This window comes from Suricata suricatta, chromosome 4 (genome assembly GCF_006229205.1).
Source record: "Suricata suricatta isolate VVHF042 chromosome 4, meerkat_22Aug2017_6uvM2_HiC, whole genome shotgun sequence".
Lineage (NCBI taxonomy): Eukaryota > Metazoa > Chordata > Mammalia > Carnivora > Herpestidae > Suricata > Suricata suricatta.
In genome coordinates, this window is record NC_043703.1 from 86,922,831 (window position 1) to 86,949,943 (window position 27,113).

General features: G+C 37.2%; 1 protein-coding gene across 1 annotated transcript in view; it reads left to right on the top strand.

Moving 5' to 3' along the window:
* LONRF2 (LON peptidase N-terminal domain and ring finger 2) overlaps positions 1-27,113 on the top strand; it is a 98,267-nt gene that overhangs the window by 16,843 nt on the left and 54,311 nt on the right. The gene's annotated exons all lie outside the window — the stretch shown is intronic.

Consider the following 27,113-nt stretch of genomic DNA (forward strand, 5'->3'; position numbering starts at 1 on the left):
AAAGCTTTATTAATGTTAATGACTTTTCTCAAAGAAACATATTTTTGTTTCACTGATTTTTCTCTTGTTTTCCTATTTTCAATTTCATCATCTTCTGCTCTCATCTTTATTTTTGTCTTCCTTATACTTTTTTGGAGTTATTTTTCTATTCTTTCTTTTTTTGTCTTCTGTTTTGTTTTTTGAGATAAGAACTCAAATAACCTTCCCAAAGTTCTAAAAAAAAGTTGATTTTTAACAATTTTTGCTAGTAAAATCTCATAAGACCTTTACTCTTTTCTAATGTAACCATGTAGTACCATGAGATTTCTTCTCAGAACTGCTTTCAATGCATCCCACATATTTTGATATATATTTTAATTTATATTCAGTTCTGTGTATTTGTTTTACATTTTCTTTGAGGCTTTCCCATTGACCTATGGATATTTAGAAGTGTATTATTTAATTTCCTCATGTTTATAAATTTTTTCTGTTGTCTTTCTGTTAGTAATTTGTAGTTTGATTCCATTACGGTCAGAAAACATCCTCTATGATTAAATTTATTTTAAATTTTTGAAAAAATTTTCATAACCCAGATTATGGTCTATCTTTGTGAATGTTCATGGTTTTTTTGGTGGGGAGATATGTGTGTTCTGCTGTTATTGGGTGGAATACTCAATATATAACAATTAGATTCATTGGTTAATTGTGTTATTCAGATATTCTGTATCCCTGCTAATTTTTACTCTGGCAGGTCTATCAGTTGCTGAAGGAGGGTGTTGAAGTTCCCAACTATAACTGTAGATTTGTCAGTTTCTTTTCTCGCTTTCTTTTTTTTTTTCTTAGCTCAATAAATTTTGGTTTCATTTATTTTAAGACTCTTAGGATAATTATTTCTTTTGGTGACTTGATTCTTTTATCATTATGTAATACCTCTCTTTGTTCTAGTAATTTTCTTTGCCCTCAGTCTAATTTATCACATATTAATAAAGGCTACTGACTAAAAACTTAAAATTCTGAATTAAAAATAAGCAAATGTTAATCATTTTAATTTAATATCAAGAATGAAATCGGTGATATCACTATAAATATTTTAAAAATAATTTTAATTATTACATTTTTAATTTTTAAATGAATGCTTTCATGGTATATCTTTTTACATCCTTTTAGTGTTAACCTGCCTAATGTCATTGAAATTGAAGTGAATTTCTTTTAAACAGTATATAGTTGATCTTTTATGCATACATTCTGCCAATTTCTGTCCTTTGCTAGTAGGTCTGCTAATGACAAATTCCTTTAGTTTTCCTTCATCTGAGGTCTTTATTCCCCCTTTATTCCTTAGGAATAGTCTCACTGGATATTGAATTTGCAGTTGACTTTTTTCTTTCAACACTTGAAAAATATGTGCCATTTTCTTCTGTTCTCCATGGTAGTAGATGAGACCCACTGTCATTTTAATTGGTGTTCCCCTATAGGAACTGTATTTCAGTTAGACATATATTTTAAACTGCCCAAGATAATTTTTAATGTTTATTTGTGAGAGAGCGTGGGGGTGGGGGTGGGGCGCACAAGCGGGGGAGGGGCAGAGAAGGAGAAACAGAATCTGAAGCAGGTTTCAGGCTTTGAGCTGTCAGCACAGAGTCGGATCCCAGGCTCAAACCCACGAACTGCGAGATCATGACCTGAGCTGAAGTCAGATTAACTGACTGAGCCACCCAGGTGCCCCAAAACCATACAAGACTACTTTTTATTTCAGCTTTTTCATATTAATTTAGGCTCTATTTTTATTCAGAGGTCTTTATGTGGAATTAAATCACAATTCTTTTTTGTTGCTGATAATGTTTATATAAAGAGCATTTTCCTATACTTTTAGGGACAGAGTCCAGTGTACAAGGTGGGTTAGTTCAGGGTAGTTTTCCCAGCTAACTTCATGACTCAAAGCCTTCTTCCTTTGTTGTTACCAAGAAGTAACAAAAAATGGCCTCTTGAGATTTGGCTCCTTTGCCTTTTTCATCTTTCAGTACCAGCACCCTAGTTCTGACTCTTTACTACTAACAGTTGCTTCATTGCACGTTTGGAGGGCAGATTTTGTCAAAGGTGTAGGCCACTCTCTGATCTTCCCACTGCCACTCAGCAGATCCCTGTGGCCTTTCTGCACTCGAACCCAAACAGGAACCTGTGGAGACCACTCCTATTTTGCTGGTTGTTTCCAGAAGCGCTTTGTGCTCTTCTCTCCTCCCTGCAAGCTGTACATGTCGTGCAGGACCTGTGAAGATCTTATTGTTGGCAGATGCTTTGTCCTACTTATACACATTTTAGTTCCTATGGGATGTCTTGTCACTCAGTCTTATTAAAGATGTGGTCACTGGGTTTCTTTGCTGGGTTGATTTTTCTGTCCCATTAGGAGGGGACTTAAAGGGGAGAGAAAATTAGGATGCCACCAGGATTTTGCTTCAGTAAGAATTCCTCCCTTTTGTTTATTTTTCTTCACTGTATTACTCTGACCTGAAATCTTGAGTTGGAATTTTTGACTCTGAGATCCAAACCTTAATTCTAGCTTGCACATGGTGTTTATATTGATATTTCCAGAGCCTGAATGTGGCCTTTTCCGGTAAATAGACTTGATTTACCCCTCGTTCTCAATACTTCTCTTAATCACAGAATCCAGCTATGAGAGTGGCCATCCTGTCCCAACCCAGCTATGTTCCCAGGTTCCCTCAGAGCCTCATGGAAGAGATCATTTTGTTTGTCCTAGTTGTTTTATAGATGAGGAAATTTAGGCTCAAATCTAAGTACACCATAATGCTGCCTTAATTTTGTGTGTGTGTGTGGTTCACTATGATCTCTAGATCCTTTTCTTTTGTTATCTCAAATAGAGGAAATTCCCAATTGTATTTTTTCAGATTCTCTCCCCCCCACCCCTCCCTCTTTTGTGTACTTTTTGTTTGGAGCATTTCTCCCCCAGCACCCCCCAACCCCCTTTTTAAACAACAAAAAATGATTTAGAAGAGGAAAACTAATGTAGAATTGGAAATGTGCACAAAATTGCCCACTAACATCCATGAGTAGATCGCTGTATTTTTTCCCAAGGCATTTCATAAAATCTTTTATCGGTAACTTCAGCACGAGTTACACAGATTTGAGTGTTTTTTCCACCCACTTGTTTAGTCATACGCTTTATGAAATTGCACATCTTTATGCTTCAGAACATCTTGTACTGACTATCCAGTGAGAAGAGGTTTTTAATGCTTTATAAATGCTTCATCCATTTGTGGCCTGGACCTTCCTTGCTCTCACTGCTGTTGCATGATGTGCTGCACAGCTGAGCATTTATTTGGCTCAGCCTTTAGGTTTATAAAATCTGCTACCTAAGTCTTATTTTATCATCAAAACTTCTCTCAATGATTTTATTCACCCCTTTTCTTCTAGTTTATTTTTTCTCCTTTCCACTTCACTTAAGACTAAAAATAATTAATACATACAAATTTTCTATCTACCTGATACAGTTGATGTTGTTTTCTTTTCTTTTCTTTTCTGATTTTCTGCTGAGACTTGCAGAAAATATATATCAGGATATATCAGACATGTATCAGGATACCCTGAATTCCTTTTATATGATCAGGTTGGCTATAAAATATAATTGAGAGGAGTGTTTCTAGGTCTCTTTGGACCAAGACAAAGCAAGTTCTCTATATTAAGTAAAACTATAGAAAACATATAAATAAATACCCAAAAAAGACTGAGGGAGTTTCACATTTTTCAAAATTGGCTAGGAGAGATAATTCTCACTTTTGTCTTGGATCTTTCTGGCAGGTGCAAGGGCTGGGATGGATTCCTAATCTTGGGCACATGAACCAGAATACCACTCAGAGACCTGAAAATGACTCCTTTCTTAAAGAGAATGTTTGATGTTACAAAAAGGAGGAGTTTGCCTTGAAGCCTCCCGTGCCCAAAAGTGCAGCCAACCCCAGGCCCTGCCAGGAGCAACATCATCTTGGGTTGAGAAATGAAGGAATGAGTAAAACACTGTGCACTGACACAGGTGCCAGGCGAGGTAACGTGCTTCCCAGCCCTCCAGGCTGATTCCCATAACACCTCTTGATGAACCTTTTATCAAAGATTGTCAACAAAGTTAAAGGTTTGAAACTATTAAGTTTTAAGGTGGAAGTAAGACTCAAATCCAGGTCTTCTAATTCCTTATCTCAACCTCTTTCCATGATTCCTCTGTGATGCCATCTTCTTGTCTGTTCTTCCTGCCGCTAGAGAGGGCAAATACTTAACAGAACAGTGTATAAGTGTCATTTATTTCAATGTATTCATGTCCAAAAATGTTGGCTGTTTGGGTTCGTTTTGTTTTTGGCTTTTTAGTATAAATCCTTGCTTCGTTCTATACTGTTGTTTATTTTGGTCTTGTTTAAGTATGCTAGATGAATGTTGCTGTTTAGAAATTAGAATTATTCAGAGATAAGAGTTTATTCATTTATTAATGTGTCTTTAGAGCTTACTTGGGTAGATGGGCTGCCCCACTCAAATTGCCACTTCCTCTATGTTTATAAGGCGAACTTTCCCAGCAGGGAGTCAGAATCCTCTGGTTCTTGACCTGACAGGGATCCAATGCCTTCCCCTCCACAGGGAGTTTATTCCTCCAATGTGGTCCTTGTCCATTTCAGACCATGAGAGATGCTGTTTCTGTATGCTTGCTGGTGCCTCTGGCAAGTCCCCACTTCTCTCTGAGGCACCTTGACCTAGAATAGTGCTTCTCAAACTCAAATCACCTGCTGTTCTTGCTAAAATGCGCTGTATCTGAGGCAGGACCTGAGATCTTTCATTTCTAAGTAGCTCCCGGTGACGCCAGTGCTGCTGGTTGGCAGACCCCCTTCTGAGAAGCAAAGTTTGAGAAGCTTTGTGCTGCCTTATAGCCTAGGCTATTCTCAACTATCCAGATTACCAAGTGGAAACCAATTTATAGACAAACATCATGGTGAAAACAAGGCCATCGCCAGCCCTTGATTATCCAGGAACAAATTAACTGTGACAGTGATAGCAGGAACCTGGATCAAAGGGGCTGATCTCCCTAGCAGGTGCCTTAATTAGGTTGATAATTAGGCAGCAGTTAATTAGAATTTCTGACTGTCACTGTCCAGAAGAATGCCAACTGGCTGGGTGGGCGGCCCAGGAATGCCACTTCTTAATGGGGGAGGAATGACAGGGAGAGGACCTGAAGCTCAGCCAGCACAGGATGTTCTGGGAGGGAGCTGGGCCTGGCCATGAGCACTAAGCAGGAAGGGAAGAGCCTGCAATAGTAGTGAATCCACAAAAGGAGACCCTAAAACAACACAGAGGTGATAACATTCAATAGAATGGTATCTGAACGTTGGCCTCTGGGAGGTCCCATCATGACAAAAGAGGGACTGCTGCAATCTGGCCTTGTGGTACTCACCCACCACTCTGCTCAGACTCTGGTTACACCTGAGGCCCCTTGTCAAGCAGGGTGGTGGGTGAGAGGTCTAAATCTCATGAGTTCTTACAACCACAGGACTTAAAGCCTGGAATTTAAAAAATTATAGGGTTTGACTCTGGGAGAGCCTGGAAAGTATTAAGAGGCAGAGACCCCACACTTAAAGAGACAGCAGGACAAACAGCCAGTAGAAATACAGTAGGTAAGCAGCAGTTTGAAAAACACCATGGGCAGATGGGAGGGGGAATGATTTACTTATCTCAGAGCATGGCCCAGAGAGGCAAGGATCACCGGGAGACCCCTCCAGGAGCAAAGGAACTGGAAGATTTCATTTTCCTCTCCTGCCCCCAACATAAACACATTACCACCTGCAGGAAATAGTGTGGCACCAATATTTGCTACCTAACATGCTTACACCAAGTTCCATGGCCCACCATGCCTTAGCAGATTGACCCTTTCCAGTCACACTTGCCTCAGTGCACGCTGCAGGACTCCTCCCTACCCAGAAGACTAACATAAACCTCACCACACCCTGTCTCCTCACCTGCACCTTTTGCACGGCCTTAGTTCCAGCAGCAGTGGCAGCCGGTCTCATTTTGCACGTAGATAAGTACACACCTTGTTAAAGTGCACCCCACGTGGCTTGGAACAAAACACTTCACACAACAGGCAAAGAGGGCCTCTGTGGACACCTGGACTGAAGGCAAAAGAGGCTAGGACTGAGCAGAAGGATATAGGAACACACATAAGAGTCACTACCTGCAGTGCCAGGTCCTAGGGCACAGGAGACACTGCCCTGCAGGGCACTATAAGACATTTTCTTCATAAAGTTATAACTTTCAAAAACGAGACATAGCTGACTTTCCTAATGCACAGAAACAAACACAGAGTTAGTCAAAATGGGGATACAGAGGAATAGCTCCCAAATTAAAAAACAGGATTAAATCACAGCAAGAGACCAAAGTGAAATAAATATAAGTAATATACCTGATAGAGATTTTAAAGTAATAATAATAAAGATATGGGACCTTAGAAAAGAGTGGGGAATATCAATGACCCCCTTACAAAGAGATAAAAAAGGAACCAGTCACAGATGAATAACATAATAAATGAAATTTAAATACACTTGATGAAATAAATAGCAGGCTAGACGAATCAGAGAAAGGAATTAATGACCTGGAAGACACAGTAATGGAAAGTAATCAAGTTGAGCAAATGAGAAGGAAACAATTTTACAAATTGAGAATAGTCTTAGGAACTCGTGACCCCATCAAATGCAATAACACTCAAAAAGCGGGAAGAAAATTTATTTGAAGAAATAATAGCTGAAAAATTCCCTAATCTGGGGGAAGAAACAAATATCCAGGTCCTACAGGCACATAAATCCCTGTCCCTAAAATCAACCAAAGTAGGTCCACAACACAATACATATTAATTAAAAGTCATGATAAAGAAAAAGTCTTAAAGGTAGCAAGAGAAAAGAAGACAATTACATAAACGGGAAACTCCAAAGGCTAGCAGCAGGTTTTTCAGCAGAAACTTTGCAAGCCAGAAGGGACAGGCATGAAATATTTAAAGTCCTGAGAGGGAAAACTCTACAGTCAAGGACACTCTATCCAGCAGTGCTATCATTCAGAAGAGAAGGAGAGATAAAGAGATTCCCAGACAAAACAAAAACAGAACAAAAAGGAGTTTATGACCACTAAACCAGCCCTATTAGAAATACTAAAGGGGACTTTTGAGTGGAAAGAAATGGCCATAAGTGAGAGTATAAAAAGTACGAAATACAAAAGCAGTAAAAATGAGTATTCCTGTAAAAATCATTCAAGGGACTCATAAAAAATGTTAACAATGACATCATATACATGAAACATGGGGTGAAGTGAAAGGAGTAAACAATGGGTTCAAACTTAAGTGACCACCATCTTAATATAGACTGCTCTATGCTCTACAAACCTGTATGTTATATACAAACCTAATGGTAACCGCAAATCAGAAACCAGTAATAAATATGCAAAGAATAAGGAGAAAGGAATCCGAGTATATTACTAAAGAAATCCAGGGTGCCTGGGTGGCTCAGTTGGTTGAGCATCCAACTCTTGTTTCAGCTTAGGTCATGATCTTGCAGTTCATGAGACTGAGCCCTGTATGGGGCTGTGCACTGACAGGATGGAGCTTACTTGAGATTCTCTCTCTCCCATTCTCTGCTCCTCCCCCACTTACACATCAATATCATCTCTTTCTCAAAACAAATAAACTTAATTAAAAAAGAAAGCCAATAAACCATGAAAAAGAGCAAGAGGAGAAAATATCAGAGAAAAAATACAAAAAACAACCACAAAACAAGTAACAAAATGGCAGTAAATACATATCTATTAATAATTCCTTTGAAGGTAAATGGACTAAATGTGCCAATCAAGACATAGGACAATAGAGTAGATTAAAAAAAAATAAGATCCATCTATATGCTGCCTACAAGAGACTCATTTCAGATCTTCAAATTGAAAGCAAGGAGATGGAGATACATTTAACATGCAAATGGATTGCAAAAGAAAGCTGGGGTAGCAACACTTACACTGGACAAACAGACTCTAAAACAAAGACTGTAACAAGAGACCAAAAAGGACACTAGTTAGTAATAAAGGGCACAGTTGAACAGGAAAATCTAACGATTGTACATATTTATGTACCCAATATGAAAGCACACAGATATATAAAGCAGTTAATAACTAACATATAGGAACTAATAGGTAGTAATACTATAATAGTAAGGGACATTAATACCCCACTTGCATTGACAGATCATTCAAACAGGAAATCAACAAGGAAACAGTGGCTTCGAATGACATACTGGACCAGATGGGCCTAACATATATTCAGAACATTCCATCCTCAGACAAAATACACATTCTTTTCAAGTGCGTGTGGAACATTCTCTAGAATACATCACATATTAGGTGATGAAACAAGTTCAAAAAGATCAAAGTCATGCTATGCTTTGATACATACTTTTTTGACCAAAATACTATGGAACTAGAAATCAACCATAAGAAAAAACCTGGAAAGAACATAACACATGGAGGGTAAATAGCATGCCACTAAACAATGACTGGATCAACTAGGAAATCAAAGAGGAAATACAAATTTACATGGAAATAAGTGAAAATGAAAACAGAATGGTACAAAATCTTTGGAATGCAGCAAAATTGGTTCTAAAAGGAAGTTTATAGCAATCCAGGCCTACCTGAAGAAGCCAGAAAAATCACAAAAAAAAACCCAAACCAGCCTAACCTTACACCTAAAGAACAAGCAAAGCCCAAAAATAGCAGAAGGAAGGAAATAATAAAAGCAGAGCAGAAATAAATGATACAGAAACTAAAAACAAAACAAACCAACAAACAGATCTGATTCCTTGAAAAGATCAACAAAATGAATACACTTCTGGCCAGACTCACCCAAATAAACGAAATCAGAAATCAAAGAGGAGAAATAGCAATAGACACCACAGAAATACAAAGTATTAAGAGGGAATATTATGAAAAACTATATGCCCACAAATTGTACAACATAGAAGAAATGTAAGTTCCTAGAAACATATAACCTACTGAAACAGAAGCAGGAAGAGACAGAAAATTTGAAGAGACTGATTACCAGAAATGAAATTAATTCAGTAATCAAAAAACTCTCAATGAACAAAAGTCCAGGACCAAATGACTTCACAGGTAAATTCTATCAAGTATTTAAAGAAGAGTTAATAATTCTTCTCAAACTATTCCAAAAACTAGAAGAAAAACTTCCAAATTCATTCTATGAGGCCAATATCACCTTGATACCAAAACCAAAGGGATGCCATATGAAAAAAGAACTATAGGCCAGTATCTCTGCTAAACAAAGATGCAAAAATTCTCAATAAAATACTAGCAAGCCAAATCCAGCAATACATTAAAAAAAACTATTCATTATGATCAAGTGGGATTTATTCCCAGAATTCAAGGGTGGCTTAATATTTGCAAATCAATCAATGGGCTACATGATATCAATAAAAGATAAAAACCATAGTATCATTCAATAGACACAGAAAAAGCATTCGACAAAGTACAACATCTATTCATGATAAAAACTCTCAACAAAGTAGGTTTAGAGGGAACATGCCTCAACATAATAAAGGCCTTATATGAGAAATCCACAGCCAATATCATACTCAATGGGGAAAAACGGAAAGCTTTTTGTTTCTAAGGTCAGGAACATGACAAGGATGTCCACTCTTACCACTTTTATTCAACATAGCCATAGCATTTAGACAACAAAAAGAAAAGTCATCCAAACTGGTAAAGAAGAAGTAAAACTTGTACTATGTGCAGATGATATGATACTATATACAGAAAACCCTAATGACTCCCAATAGAAAACTACTAGAACTGATAAATGAATTCAGTAAAATCACAGGATACAAAAATCAATGTACAAAAATCTGTTACATTCCTATACACTAATAATGAAGCAGTAGAAAGTGAAATTAAGAAAACACTCCCATTTACAACTGCACAAAAAGAACAAAATATCTAGGAATAAACTTAATCAAGGAGGTGAAAGATATGTACTTTGAAAATTATAAAACACCAATAAAAGAAATTAGAATCAACGCAAAGTAATGGAAAGACATTCCATGCTTGTGGACAACATCATTTTTCACAGAACTGGAGCAAATAATCCTAAAATTTGTATTGAATCACAAAAGACTTCAAATAACCAAAACAATGTTGAAAAAGAAAAAAACTGAAGGTATCAAAATTATAGACTTCAAGTGATATTACAAAGCTGTAGGAATCATGACAGCATTATACTTGCATGAAAATAGACAGAATAGTACAGAATAGAAAACCCAGAAATATACCCACAATTATATGGTTAATCAATCTGTGACAAAGCAGGAAAGAATATCCAATGGGAAAAAGACAGTCTCTTTAATAAATGGTGTTGGGAAAACTGGACCACTTTCTTACACCATTCGCAAAAATAAACACAAAACAGATTAAAGACCTAAATGTGAGACATGAAACCATAAAAATTCTGGAAAAGAGCACAGACAGTAATTTCTCTGACATCAGCTGTAGCAACATTTTTAGATATGTCTCCTGAGGCAATGGAAATAAAAGCAAAAATAAACTGTTGGGACTACATAAAAATTAAAAGTTTCTGCACAGTGAAAGAAATACCCCAAAAGCAACCTACTGAATAAAAGAAGATATTTACAAATGACGTATCTGATACAGGGTTAGTATCCAAAATATACAATGAATTTATAAAACTCAACACCCAAGAAACAAATAATCCAATTAAAAAATGGGCAGAAGACATGAACAAATATTTCTCCAAAAGATATCCAGATAGCCTACAGACACATGAAAAGATGTTCAACATCACCCATCATCAAGAAAGTGTAAATAAAACTACAGAGACATGACCTCATACCTGTCAGAAAAGCTAAAATTAACAACACAAGAAACACCCAGTGTTGGCAAGAGAGGATGTGGAGAACAAGGAACCCTCATGCACTGCTAGTGGCAATGCAAACTGGTGCAGCCAGTGTGGAAGTTCCTGAAACAGTTAACAATAGAACTACCTTAGGATCCAGTAATCACATTACTGAGCATTTACCCCCAAAGTACAAAAACATCAACTCAAAGCGGTACATGCATCCCCTATGTTTATTGCAGCATGATTTACAATAGCCAAACTATGGAAGCAGTCGAAGTGCCCATCGATAGACGAATGGATAAAGAAAAAGTGGCATACACACACACACACACACACACAATTGGATATTATTCAGCCATAAAAAAGAAGGAAATCTTGGATGGAGCTAGAAGGTATAATGCTAAGAAAAATAAGTCAGTGAGAGAAAGATAAATACTATATGATTTTACTCATATGTGGAATTTAAGAAACAAAATGAGCAAAGGAAAAGGAGAGAGAGAGAAAGAGAGAGAAACCTAGAAACAGACCGTTAACTAAAGAGAACAAACTGATTGTTACCAGAGGGGAGGTGTGTGAAGGGATGGGTGAAATAGGTGATAGAGATTAAAGAATACACTTACCATGATGAGCATTGAGTAAAATACAGAATTGTCGAATCACTATATTGTGTACCTGAAACTAACATAACACTGTATGTTAACTACACTGGAATTAAAATTAAAACTTAGTAAAAATAATTATTATTTGATCTTAAAATATATGAATTCAAAGTTGAAGTCCCTATTATTGGAACATTGAGAACTTTTACATTAAAACTGTAAGTTAAATTATATTAACCTTAGATTTAAATTACTCACCAGTAGCCAGAATTAACCATTGGATGACTTGGTACTTTTTTCTGTGCATAAAGCTATTTCTAATTTTGTGTTTAAACAATGGGTTTGATTTTATACAAGCATTTTGGGACCTACTTTCTCTTATTAAGAGTAATTCACAGACCTTTCTCATATCAATGGACTTGATGTACTTTGTGACAACTAGTGGCTGCCTACTTACTGATCTATGGCTTCCCATAATATATTACAGTAATGCCTTCTTGATGACCATTTGGATTGTTAGAATGAACTTTTCATCCATAAAACACTATGCCCACAAAAGAACATCTTATAAGGAGCACATAGTTAAAAACTTCTTTTAAAGTTCTGTACTACTTTTTAAAAAGGATTGTCAGTCTTACTTTGAGCCCAATATAATGCTCTCTGTAGAAGTTTTGGAAGAGAGCATAAAGAGGCCCAAGAAATGGTTAAAGTACTCATATGATCCTGTCTTCTGGAAACAACACACAATTCTATCCTGGTCATTTTCCTATGTATTGTATTGTATTTATTATTTTGTATTGTGTTGTATTTATTATTTTTTTAGAAAGAGAGAGAGCAAGAACAAGGAAGAGGGGCAGAGGAAGAGAGAATCTTAAGCAGTTATGATGCTCAGCATGGAACTCAATGTGGGGCTTGATCCCATGACTCTAGGATCATGACCTGAGCCATAATCAAGAGTTGGATGCACAGCCAACTGAGCTAACCAGGTACCTCTATACTTTTTAAATTTTGAAATCATACTGTATAATTTGGTTTTATTTTTTAATTTATGCTTTTAATTAATGTATTTTATTGTGTATTATCTCAGAAGCATCTATGTCATAAAAATCATTTGTAAGTTTCATTTCTAATAAATGCATATCATGCTTTTAAGGGGAAAAAACAATCCCTGAAAATAAAAAATTCACTGGATAGGAAAAAAATGTACAGGTTAGATTTTGCAAAAGAAAAATTTAGTGAACTTGAAAACATAGCAATAGCTAGTAATAGAAGCTCTCCAAAATGAACCATGGAGATACAAAAGACTGAAAATAAATGAACAGGTCCTCAGTGACCCATGGGACAATATCAAGTAGTATAGGGTACATGAAATTGAAAGACGAAAAGAGAAAAGGAGGGACAGAAACATATATTTGAGAGATGATGGCCCCCAAATTCCAAATTTGATATAAACTATATTCATTGAATCTAAGAAGTGTAAACAAAACAAAACAAACCCATTAAGATACATCAAATTCCTGAAGACAGAGTGTTAAACAGAAAACCTTAAGAGCAATCAGAAGAAAACAGACATATTACCTAAAGAACAACAAAGAATAATAACAGACTTCTTATCAGAAACTGTGCAAGCCAGAGCAGTAGAATGACATCTTTAAACTGCTGAAAGAAAGTAACTTTCAATTTAGAATTCTGTAATCAATAAAAATAATTTTCAAAATTAAAGACAAAATGAAGATTTTTTTCAGAAAAATAAATCTAGGACAGAATAGCACAAAAAGTAGGGCAAAGAGTGGAAATATATTGTAAGTTTCTTGCATTACTATTGAAGTTTTGTAATAATCTACTATAGGTTAACCAGTGTCAACATTTCCAAATGTAAATCAAATCATGTCATTCCTCCGCTTAAAAACCCTCCCACAGCATCTCACTTCCTTCAAAAGTAAAAGCCAAAGTCTACAACATCCTGTGAGATTGGGTATAATTGAGTATAATTGGGTATGATTGAGTATAATCTGAATCTATCCCTAATTTCCACTACCACTATGACCTCAATTAGCAGAAATTCAGGTTTGTAAGCCTTCTTTCTTTTATACAATTTCATAATGAATTCATGATTATCTTGTCAGTGGAAGTTTTGAAATGTACTTTTCGAGATGTAAAGCTCAAATTATGTCAGCCTCTTTTCCTTGCTTATAATTCACTCTAATGTAATGAAGAATGTCTTGCAAGTTCACATCACTCCCACTTTGCCAAAGAGTCTTTCCTCCTAGAACTGAGGTCAGAGAAGTTCCTGCAGCTTGCCTTAATTTTCAAGATGATTTTTTAAAAGTAGGAACAAAATATCCTCATCAATCACATTCTACAGGAGCAGACTTCCACCATGTGGATGTGATAATTTTGAATTGTCCTAATTTTACAATCTGTATAGGGGAACTATAATATGAATAAAGAAATCAGAAAAAATATGGTAGAAATATAAATATTCCTAGGCTTGGTAACTGGTAGTCAGAAGTTTTTTTTTTTTAATCAAAATAGGGCTTATTCTCTACTCAACCTCTTTTATAACCTGTGTTTATTCAGAAACTCTTGAGTCAAATCAAGTGTTTATTAATGATCAAGAAATGTCTGTAACATTCATGAAGCTATTACTGATTCCTTATCTCTATCTAGCTGTTATTAAATAGTATCAATTAATGTATGGGTTTTTAAAAGTCATTTAGCAGATAGACTTCCTATCTTGGTTGGAATATATTTAAGTTGTGGTTTAAGAAGTCTAGACACTGGGAAAGAAACAGGGTTGCTGGATTTTGAGTACGGCAGCTATTCAGGGAGGCAGGGTATGGGGAAGATTGAAAACTCCCTTAATCTGAAGGAATATAAAACGGAGCAGGAAAGAGGGAAGAGAGCACAGTGGGAGCCTGGCAGGAAAGGCTGATATTGAGACAAAGCTCTGGTCCCTGCCATGTGGGGAGGGAGTTTAGAGATGAGATAAATCTTTTCCAAGTCAGGTAAACCTGCCGTGTCCCTTAGGCCGATTGCCAAATCAGGCCGCACAGATGGAGGTGTTCCTTCCCCTTGTTCAATAACTACTATAACCACTGATTGTGTATAGAGTCAGAATATATTAAAACATAAAAGAAATCCAATTAAATCCATTTAAATCCAATTAAGCTTTAAACTATTGCTTCATATTAATGTTTCATTACTATGGTTGATATTCAGATTAGAATTTTAAAAATTTAACCTCAGCATTTGCCCGATTTACAATAAACACTATCATGCCTCTTGAGGTTTATTATGACCTCTTTAAACATTTCTGAAAATCAGAAAGTAATAATACAGAATTCTGCTTTAGAGATTTTTATATTTCTAGGGGGAAAATTCTATCTTAATTACTCTAGAAAACAATTGAAAATAAATCTATTCGAATAAAACCCACATTGGCCTATCTAAGGTGAAGGAGCTCAGGACAGAGACCACTTGTCACATTTATCACTTAAATTCCCAAGGTTTTTCAGATCATCCCCATGTAACTGAAACTGTTTCCTTTGACACCCCCCTAGTCAATTTGCTCAAGTGAAGAGTGACTCTTTATAAAAACAACATCCACTCTTTCTAGATAGTCTGGGGGTTTTCCTCTCCTCTTGAGCCCTGTGTTTTCTTTCTCTTTTATTATTATTATTTTTGTTCCATGAAACAGTTGAGTGACTCTCTCCCTTATGCATGTCTCTGATCTACCTACCCATCCATCTACCTATCCATCCATCTATCTATCCATCCACCCATCCACTGCATGTTCCAATTTTTTAATGTTTACTTATTTATTGAGAGAGAGAGAGAGAGAGAGAGAGAGAGCGAGCTCACCAGCAGGGCAGGAGCAGAGAGAGAAGAGTGAGAGAATCCCAAGCAGGCTCTGCATTATCAGTGCAGAGCTTGATGCAAGGCTTGATCTCATAAATTGTGAGATCATGGCTTGAGCCAAAATCAAGAATTGGACGCTCAACTGACTGAGCCACCCAGGCACTTCACATGTTCAATTTTTATTGAGGGAGTGCACCCATAAACCAGTGCTCATATTAAGAAAGAGATCATTTCTGACATCTGAGAAGCCACTCTCATTTCTACTTCCAGATGCTGTAGCCTACTTCTAAGAGATTAGTTTTACTTGGCATTATACTACATGTGCTTATTTGTGTATGTTTTTTTTTCTCAATAATATGTTTTCCAAAATTTGTCTATGTTGCTTCTTTGGATTGCTCTATAGTATTCCACTAATTGGATATAACAAATGTATTCCATTTGGATCATTTCCAAGGTTTTGGGGTTTTTTCCTATTAGGAATAGTGCCATTTATGGGCACTCTTGAACATGTCACATGGTGAACATGAAAATTAATGTTGGTGGGTGTATGGATAGGAATAGATTTACTTGACCATGGAGTTCACGTCAAGTCAATACTGACAAGCAGCTTTCCAAAGTGTCTGTACCAATTTTACTCCCAACCAACATGTAGCCCTCTTGAATATTATTACATTTTATAGACTTTTTAAAATCACTTTTTATGGAACTATGACATAGGTACAGAATATAGCACTAATTAAATAAGGCTATCTTCTTTAAGGTATATTCATTCTGCTAAATAGTAAGTTAAATCTCCTCTTTATACAGTCATTTCCAGAAGGATGCTGGTTTTAAAGCAACATAAAACTCTAAATATGATACGTCAGCAGAATCCTGAGGTAGTCAGGCAGCATGATATATGGAAAGAAGATAGAGCCTAGAACTAAAAAGGCCATGTTCCACTCTGGCTCTGGACTGTTCACATCGCTCAGCCTATTTTCTCAGCGTCTTCATCCATATAAAGGGAATTAAAGAAAAGTTTTATAGAACTAAGTTTTTGTGATGCTCTTTGAATCACTTTTGACTATTTATGAATTCATGAATGAATGTAATTTTATTAAATAAAACCTTGAATCCCTAAGGAGAAACAATTTAAAAATTGTTTATAATATAGCAAACTAAACATATTTCTTGCACAGGCCCCTGGGTGGCTCAGTCAGTTGAGCTTCCAACTTCAGCTCAGGTCCTGATATTGCAGTTCACGAGTTCAAGCCCTGCTTTGGGCTCTGTGCTGACAGCTAGCTCAGAGCCTGGAGCCTGCTGCAGATTCTGTGTCTTCTTCTCTCTCTGCCCCTCTCCTGCTCATGCTACCGCTCTGTCTCAAAAATAAATAAGCATTAAAATAAAACTTATAGGGGTGCCTGGGTGGCTCAGTCAGTTAAGCCTCCGGCTTCGGCTCAGGTCAGATCTCACTTTTGTGGGCTCGAGCCCCGCGTCAGGCTCTGTGCTGACAGCTAGCTCAGAGCCAGGAGCCTGCTTCCGGTTCCATGTCTCCTCTCTCTGCCCCTCCCCTTCTCATGCTCTGTCTCTCTCTGTATCAAAAATAAATAAAATAGTAAAAAAAAAATTTTAAATAAAACTTATAAATGTATTTCTTGCAGGCTTCAGAGGGCACTGCAATTCTAACACTCCAGGAGTTCATAGGTACCTTTTATTTCTACATAAATTTTTAAAAATTTTTTAAATGTTTATTTATTATTTTTGAGAGAGAGACAGAAAGAGTGTGAGCAAGGAAAGGGCAGAGAGAGAGGGAGACACAGAATCTGAAACAGGCTCCAGGCTCTAAGCTGTCAGCACAGAGCCCAACATGGGGCTCAAACCGCAAACCATGAGATCATGACCTGAGCCAAAGTTGGATGCTCAACCGACTGAGCCACCCAGGTGCCCCTATTTCTACATAAATTTATGCATGTCATCTCAACCTACTTTTATGACTCACTTTGTATTTCAGCGCAAAGCTCTCATACCTAGTCAGAACACTTAAGCTGCTAAATTTTATAATAACTAATGTAATTCCCAGTACTACTTGAAAATATTCCAACATAGTATTTCTTTCAATCTCCAATTTTATTTCTAGGTGAACATGAGATAACATGCTTTTATTAAAAGTACTGGATTGATATTTCAGTCTTATTGGCCCATCTGAAATCATTAACTAGGTCATCATTTTTTCATTTACAGCAGCCAAGTTGTTACCCCTTATAAAAATAACTGTCCTATGTGAAGACATTATCTAAATATTGCCAAAGGCAAATGAGTTATTTTTATAGATGATCTTGAGATTAGACTAGGGCACCCAAATAGTGCATAAAACAAAGCACTTATAAAAGTATTTTCATGGGAGTTACATTTCAGGCCAAAAGTTGAATGGCGGAAAGTCAGGGCCAGGGAGCATTCTGAGAACCAGCCCTCCACAGTCCCAACTACAAGTGGAGCTGCACACCTCTAGGTCCCGGGAATGAGAAGAGATGTCAGCAGAGCAGGAAGGGGTGGTGGAGAGCCAAGAACACTGGAACCAGTTTTTCAGCATTCAAATCTCAGCACTGGCTTTTCTTGGGCCTGAACTCTCTTTGCCTGTTTCCTCAGTTCTGTTTTTATTTTGGGGAGTTACTGACTTTTATTAATGGGAAATAGCAAGGATGTGCTCTTGACCTTTTGCTTTCATCAGGAGTGGAAGCATCAAAGCACCTACGTACAGGTGTGTACATAACAGGTGTGTACAGGTGTACTTTGGGTAAGAGCCTGGAATTGGTCAGGAAGACCATGCAGATGCTGCAGTGTCCCATCTGCTTACTGCAGAATTTCAGCTTCCTGGAACTCCCGTATGACCCAGCAGTGGCCACAGAAGTGCTAATGCATAGGGGTACATGTACTCCAATGGTCATAGCAGCACTTTCAACAATAGCCAGATCATGGAAAGAACCTAAATGTCCATCACTGATGAATGGACCAAGAAGATGTGGCTTATATATACAATGGAATACTACATGGCAATGAGAAAGAATGAAATCTGGCCATTTGTAGCAAAATGGATGGACCTTGAGGGTGTTATGCTAAGCAAAATAAGTTAGGTGGAGAAGGACAGATACCATATGTTTTAACTCATAGGTCTAACAGGAGAAACCTAACAGAAGACCATGGGGGTGGAGAAGGGGGAAAAAGAGTCAGGAAGAGGGAGGGAGGCAAACATGAGAGACTCTTGAATCCTGAAAATGAACTGAGGGCTGAAGGGAGAGGGGGAAAGGGGAAGGGGGGTGATGGTCATGGAGAGGGGCACTTGTGGGGAAGAGCACTGGGTGTTATATAGAAACCAACTTGACAATAAACTATATGAAAAAAAAAAAGGATTTCAACTTCCTTTCTGTGGTCCCAGCTGTGGGGACAGCTCAGGCTGACCCTTGGTGCACGGTTCCTTGTAGAGCTGGTGTGTGGATGTGCTGGCATGCTGGACTCACTCACCAACCTGACCTAGCATCTATGTTCTCAGGTCTGACTCCCCAGGCACCTAGCATTCCTCCTGACAACTGTCAAGGGGGATAGAGTCCTGTTGCTTGGCTGATGTGATCAAAGAGGCTCACCCCAGATCCCTTGGTGGGTGAGCACGGTGGAGCTATTGGCTCTAGATGGTTTATGATGTTAAAAATATCATATGAAAAGCTAATGTTTTTGTCCAGATTACTGAACATTTGGATGCATTTGGGTAACAAATCTATTTCCTCAAAGTCAAATGCTCAGCACATTCTGGTGTGTGTACATGTGTGTGCATATGTGCGTATATGGAGTGGGGGGTCAGGAGGTAGGCTGATGAGAAAATTTCTAGTAATAGATGCTCTTCAGGAGCAGGCATCTGAGCCCTTCATCCACCAGCTACCAGTGTTCCACCCAGTGAAATCAGCCAGAGGGCTCCAGTGTCACTCAGGCTTTCCAGGTTTAAGAGAAGTGAGACATTGATTCTGCAGAGGTTCACTGGGCACAAACTACAGTCCAGGCCCCATGCTAGGAATTGTTGGGGAGAGATATCACTACCTTACACAAACTCACAGTTTCATGAAGGAGATGGGCACATGGCAGATGGTGAGGGGCCACAATGTCATCTGGGTTGTTCTCCTGCTGCTCATTATGTTGGCACCTGTACAGATGGCTCGTAGGTATTGACTTGTTCTGATTCAACCCTCAAAATGAGATGGGTCAGGTTTCCATGCATTAGGTGTTTAACCTCTACCAGCCTATATGATTTTAGGATTAAATTGCAGAATTTACATTGTTCCAGCTAAGCTTTGTTTGTAAATGTGAGAGTGGGACAGGACTGGGTATAGGCAATGACTCCAAAGTATTTTTTATCTCTGACCAAATAAGTGAAAAGGGTGGAATAAAGAAGCCCAGTGACAAATGGGTTCTAAATACTGGAGCAGCACACAACCATTTGGGGTAACTAGTTACACTTTAAAATATGAATAACCTCCTAGAGGATTAAGCCCTACTAATAAGCTTAGGTCATTGCAAGTAAGTAATCATCCAGCACCTCTCAGAGAGTGGATATAAATACTTTAAAATTTGGAGATTTGAAGCAGAGGCATTTGAGGAGGAGGCGGCTTGCATTTCAAAAGTGAAATATTTTGAACAGAGGAAGTCATAAAAGCAGGGAATAAATATTCCCAAATTATTCACCCAATAGTGGTGGTTCTGTTCCTTCCTTTCTCACAGGTGCCAAATTTGGGAATTTAACCAATCATATCCTTCTCTTGCCATTTCCTAAAAATCACACCGTTTAGAAATGCAGTGAGTTAACTATCAAATATCTCAGGGAGGGTTAGAAAGGAAAGGAAAGGAGTGAGCATCAGTCAGATCCATCTGAATAGTCTACCTCAAGAGAATTGCCATTTTGATTGGGTGAAAAAAATAGGGATTCCTACAATTATCAGTTGTAGCATTTCTCAAACTATTTTTGAATTTACATTGCAGGTAAATTTACTTCTGTAAAACACAATAAAACAAGTTTTAGGAAAACAAAAGGAAATACTGAAAATACAATAAAGGCTAGATTTTTATTAAGATTCAGCAGGTCCTACTTATTGATAAGTTCAACACAAAATTCCATTTTGATAAACATAATCAGCGCACACATAACATTGGGTTAAAATTACAAAACCGTACACTGAAGATCTGTATTTGTGTAGGTAATTAATCTATACACTTATAACCGTTGCTGGTTCCACATGTACAACTACATAAAAGTTGCAACTAAATAAAATAATTCACGAGTGATGATTCCCTACTTCAAATGCCTGTGCACATCCTTTGAATAAACATCACCATGTATATTAATATGTGAAGTTTTAAGGATGGCAAACAAACTTATTTCTCACTTGTTAAGTCATCTAAACTGCCAACTGTGCTATTTGCAGGGATAGTGTTTCTGTCTTCTATATTTTGTTTTCATAACACTAATAGTAAAGAAACCATCTCACAGAGAAATATTAGCAATAATTTTCATTCAAAAATTTTAAAGTTTGAAGGAATTTCAGTAAATTTAGGATATTTGTTTTGAAGTTTTTCTTAAACTGAATCAAGTGGTACTGTATCTTCGAAGTTTATCTTCAATTCTTCATCAATAGCCAGTTTCAACCATTTGCCCTGTGAACTCCCAATTGAATTTAATTTGTATTTTGATGAGGGTAGCCTGAGTAGCTCAGTCAGTTAATCATTCCACTCTAGATTTTGGCTCAGGTCACGATCTCGCAGTTCATGAGTTCAAGCCCCACATTGGGCTCTGTACTGGCAGTGTGGAGCCTGCTTGGGATTCTCTCTCTCTCTCTCTCTCTCTCTCTCTCTCTCTCTCTCTCTCTCTCTCTCTTATCCTCTCTCTCTGCCCTTCCCCAGCTTGCTCTCTGTCTCAAAGTAAATAAACTTAAAAAATAATTATTTGATAAAAAAATTATTCCTAATCTATGAATTTCTTATGAGAAATTCTTTTGATAAAACCAACTCCATATATTTCCCAACACTTGGCCGATCTTTTAAATTGTTGATATTCTAGCAGGAATGTAGTGGTAGCTCATTTGGGTTTGATTTGGATTTCTCTAATGATTAGTCTGAGCATCTTTTCAGCCTATTTTCCATCAGCATAGCTTCTGTAGTTAAGTGACTGGTCAAATATTTGGCCCACTTTTTAACTCAGCTATGTTTTTTCTTATTACTGAGTTTCCAGTGTTCTTTATATATACTTGATAACAAGTCCTTGATCAGACACATGATTTACAAATATTTTCTTCAAGAGTGAGGCATATCTTAACAGTCTCTTTAGAAGAATAGAAGTTCTCAATTTTCATACATCCAATTATCAACTCCTTGGTGCCCCAAACCACCAGGCATACTATATTTTATATCTCTATAATTTATATTTTGGTTTATTACTCATTGCAATGAAGGAGAACGCTCGCCGTGGGGAACCATGGGGATTTGGTGAGAAGGTGTTAGAAAGAACATATTATGAGGTTTGGGCTTTGGTTGGGTAATTTTGGCTTCAGCAGGTACAGTTCTGTGATAGAATATCTCACTAACTCTTATTGAAAAGGAGAACAAACCAGAGCAAGGATGAAGCTGTACTTGGTAAAGAAGTAGTAATCATTCATTTTAGCTGGAAGAGGGGTATGGTCAATACTTGGTGGGTTGCACAGTGAACTTATTTTTGTATCACTTTATAATGGTCTCAGGGTGACTTTGTCTGATGTTGGTGTTTTATGAGATGGTTGAATGTCCAACATTAACTAGCTGCGAGCTTCAGGCTAGCTTTGTCCTAATACTGAGGCTTTGCTGTGTCAGACCAGTTCCCAGAAGTAAGAATCTCCTTTTTTATTTTCTTGTTTCTCTTATGGATCATGATTTTGCTGTTAAATAAAGACCCAAGGTAACAAAGACTCTTTTCTAGGAATTTTTCTTCTAGAAGTTCTATGGCGTTGCTTTTAGGTCAATAACCTTTGAGTTAATTTTCATGTATGATGCTAGGTATAGATCAAAGTGTTTTTTCCTCTTCTTTTCCTCCTCCCCCTTCTTCTCATATTTCTCCCCCATTTTCTCCTTTATTTTCCTTCCTTTTTTTTTTTTGCCTATAGATATCCAATTAGTTCAGCATTGTTTATTGAAAAGACTATCCTTTCTCCACTTTGTCAAGAATCAATTGCCAATATACATTTGTGGGTCTGTTTTTGAAATCTCTATAGTATTCCATTGATCTACTTGTTTATTTTGACACCAAAACCACACTCTTGATTACTGTAGCTTTATAATGAGTCTTGAAGACTCAACTCTGTCTTTTTTTTTTAAAGTAGTTTTGGATATTTTATGTACAATACATTTTCAGGTGAATTTCAGAGTCAGCTTGCCAGTGTCTACAAAAAGCATGCTGGGATTTTGCGTGAGATGGATTTGGATTCATAGATCAAAGATACGAATCTTCTGATCCTTAAACAGACTGTGTCTGTCCATTTGTTTAAGTCTTCTCTGATTTCTCCCAGTGATGTTTGTAGCTTTTATTGTACAGGTCTTACACTTTTTTTCCACACTGTCCTGAAATTTTTCATAGTTTTTGTAATATTGTAAATACTATTGTTTTAAAATCAATTTCCACTTGTTGCTAATATATAGAAATGCAATTCTTTATCCCTGAGTTACTTAGAGGTATGTTAGTTTCCAAGCACTTGAGGATTTTCTAGATACTTTTCTATTATTCATTCTTATTTTCAATCTACTGTGGTCAGAGAACATACTTTGTATGACTAGACTCCTTGAATCTCTTAAAATTCATTGAGACTTGTTTTATGGCTCAAATATGCAGTATATTAATAAATGGTCCACATGCACTTGAAAAAAATGTGTATTATGTTGTTGGGTGGAAGGTTCTATGAATGTCAATCAAGTCAAGCTGGTTGCTAATACTGGTTAAGTCAATCCTTATTGATATTAAGTATATATGTTCTGTTGATTGTTGGGAGAAGAGTATTGAAATCTTCATCTACAATTATGAATTTATTTAACCTCATGGTTCTATCAGTGTTTGCTTCATATATTTTGAAGTTCTGTTATTAGGTACATATGTGTTTAGGATTGTTATGTCTTCTTGACCAGTTTACCTCTTTATCATTATGAAATAGCCATCTTTTCTCCTAGTGATATTCTTGGCTACGATATCTACTTTGTCAGATATAAATATAGTCACTCTAACTTTATTTTGATAAGGATTAAGATGGTCCATCTCTTCTTATTTGTATCATTTTATTTAAAGTGAATTTTTCTATAGGCCGTATATATCTGAGTCTTCCTTTGAATATAACTGGACAATCTTTGTGTTTTTTTTTAATGTTTATTTATTATTTTGAGAAAGAGAGATAGAAAGTGAGCAGGGGAGGACCAGAGGGAGAGGGAGACACAGAATCTGAAGCAGCTCCAGGCTCTGAGCTGTCAGCACAGAGCCCAACGAGGAACCCAAATTCATGGACTGCGAGATCATGCCCTGAGCCGAAGTCAGAGGCTTAGCCAAATGACCCACCCAGGTGTCCCCACAATCTTTGCCTTTTAACTAGGGTGTTTAAATAATTAATATTTAATTAACATTAATCGATATGGTTGAGTTTAAACTTACTATCTTACTCTGTTTTGTATGTCTCATGTTTTTCATTCCCTTTCTCTTTTTTTCTTCTTTCTTTTGGATTAAAAGATTTTTAAAAAAGTAATTTCATTTTATCTCCTTTGTTGGTCACTTAGCTATATAAATCTATTTGTATTATTTAGGTGACCACTTTGGGATAACATCTTTAGCTTTTAAATTTTTCCTTTAAGTAGCATTATACCATTTCACATGTAGTATTAGAAACTTGTTTCTCCTCCTCTAGCCTTTGTAAATTTTATTTCTACATACATTTATTATGTAGAAATAAACTTATAAATTATAAATAAATTTATACATTTATTACTGTATTTCACAATACAGTAACCTTTTTGCTTCAAACACTTCTTGTTCTCAGCACACATGCCTCCAACAAGCTTCTCTTTTCTGTTCTCTTGCTGGAAATCAGTGTAAAATAAGAACAAATAGGATCTGAGATCCTTTGGTGCTGGGAGCCACATCAGCCTTGCTGGATGACACAGTCACAGTGAGGAAATGGCAGACATTTGCACAGCTCCTCCCATGAGAGGCAAAACTGGTATCTCCTTTTACTACTACTGCTCATGTTGAAAATAAGCCTGTTGTCATTGCTTAGACCTTACAGTGTTCCAAATCAGACTGATATTCCCCACACAGTTACCCCATAAGAAAAAACACTGTCCTGTCCCTACATAAGAGACTTTAGATCAAAACCCTATAGATGTTTGACAAAAGGCTCTTCTAATGAGACTTACAGACCCAAAACATAAACTTGAATGGGTTAAAAACACAAAAATTGCATTTGAGTCTGGCCTGGAGAAAAGGAGCCTAATTTGGAGATCAAAATTAAAAATTTTGAATTCCAAATTCTGAAGAGAATTCGAGCCTAAATTGGAGATTAGAAGTAGAGGACAAAGACAGAACATAATCCCTTCCCAAGGTCCACATTCAACAAATATCCTCCCTCATACTGACTTCAGTTACTAGGATGGATAAGAATGTGGGAAACCCAGGTCCAAGGCCAACGCACATAGGGCCTTCATTGTGCTTGCATCAAAAAAAGGGCTTTCTCAAGCAACTTGTTAATAAACATTTTTTTTCCTCTTTTCTTTTTTCTCTTATAGTTTATAAACCAATCACATAACTCTTAGCCTATCTATATACAACTTAACCTATGTTTTAATCTTAGCTTTACTAACTTAAATAATAGTATGTTAATCTTGTTTTCTACCAAAAACATCCTGTTATATTTTGGGTTATAAAATTTACTCGACTTCGCTGTAAGAACGTTACATGATTTGGTTACAACTTGTTAATTAAAAACAAAGTCATGAATATTGGCAAAAAAACCAACCCCTACAAAACAAGGTTTGTTACTTTTTTAATCTGGGAGACAGGGGCCAAGAAAGAATGGGATGGTTCTAAAAAAAATACTTCTGTAAAACTTGTTTCTGTATACTTTCAATGATTAAAGCATCTTATCACTAAGACTTAGTCACTGTAAACAATTCCTAGTTTCTGATGTCATGTTATTGCTTCATCAATAAAAAAAGACCCCAAAGCAGACAAAGCAGAGATACCTGCCTGGTGATCAAAAAAAGAAACTGTGGCTCTCTCGTCACTCTCTCGTGCCAACACCATCCATCCTTCAGGGGACCCCTGCACCTGCTGGAGCTGGACTCTGGCACTTTGGTTTCATAATCTTTAGAGTGTTGTCTTCTTTAAAATTAAAAATAATGTTTAACTTTTTTAAAAATTTATTTTCGAGAGAGAGACAGAGCATGAGTGTGGGAGGGGCAGAGAGAAGGAGACACAGAATCTGAAGCAGGCTTCAAGCTGTTAGAACGGCAGCTTGTTGCAGGGCTCAAACTCCCCAACTGTGAGATCATGACCTGAGCAAAAGACAGATGCTAGAACAACACTGTATTGTCTTTGTAGCACCAATGTAACTACTGGGAAGCTTTTTTTTCTCCTAGCTTTCTTGTTGTTGGTTGTAAATTTGTGGAATAAGCAACTTTCAAGTAAGTGAATTGTTACTGTATAAAGAAGATAACTCATAAAGTAATTAAAAAGAGTTTGGAATAGTTCAGTAATGAGAAACAGATCAAAGCCTATTTTGACTATAGCCGTTATAGTCAAGATAGAGAGAGCTGGGGGTGGAAATCACTCATGGAATGATTCACGGGATGGGAGGTGGTGGGATGTGGTCTGCATTTGTATTAAAGGACTTGAAGGTTGGCCAATGTGGTCTCGTTTTTCCTTGGGGAATTGATCCAATTTTCTCTCCTCATTTAATGAAGAAGCATTCCTCCTTCCCCAAAGCCAGATTTGATTAAGGTTTTTTATATTTTCTTTAGTCATCCGTTTTAATGTTAAATCTCACGAATTTAAAGAAATTCTGACTTGAAATAATGAGCATATGGAATCTGGAGTATTGCATTTTATTGCATTCAAATACACAGAATAAAATAAATGGTGTAACAATAGGGAGACAATAGGCTATGTCTAGTGAATATTCTAAGAACTGGTTAATGAGCACAGAATGAACAGTTAGTCCTTGCTTATCTACCAACGTAGCTTTTAACTCTCTCTTTCCAGCATCTTCTGTCTGTGATACTCCATGTTAAGAGACATTTTAAAAAATTCTATTTCTGCTTCTTAAATCCTGGGCACAGTACAACGTCCGTTTGGCAGATCCCTCCTCCTCCCAGCACCTAGCATGGTATTTCTTTACAGTCTCTTTTAGAACTATTGTTCTAAATTAGAGTTCTAAAATGTTGCGGTCTAAAATTTAGAGTTCCATTAGGAAGGTTGCTGGAGATCTGTTCAGTGCCCACTTCAGGCTTCCCTGTCACTTAAGACAATTTCCTAAATCAAATACGTGATGTGCTTGGTAACTCCCTGGGTTCTTTTTTGAACCACGGCCACAGGTAGTCTTGGCGACCAGGCCTCTGGGGAAAGCGTGAGAGTTGGGAGCTCTGCGGGCGCGGACACCTGTGCGGGGGGGGCGGGGGCGGGGGCGGGGGGGGGGGGGGGGGGGGGGGGGGGGGGGGGGGGGGGG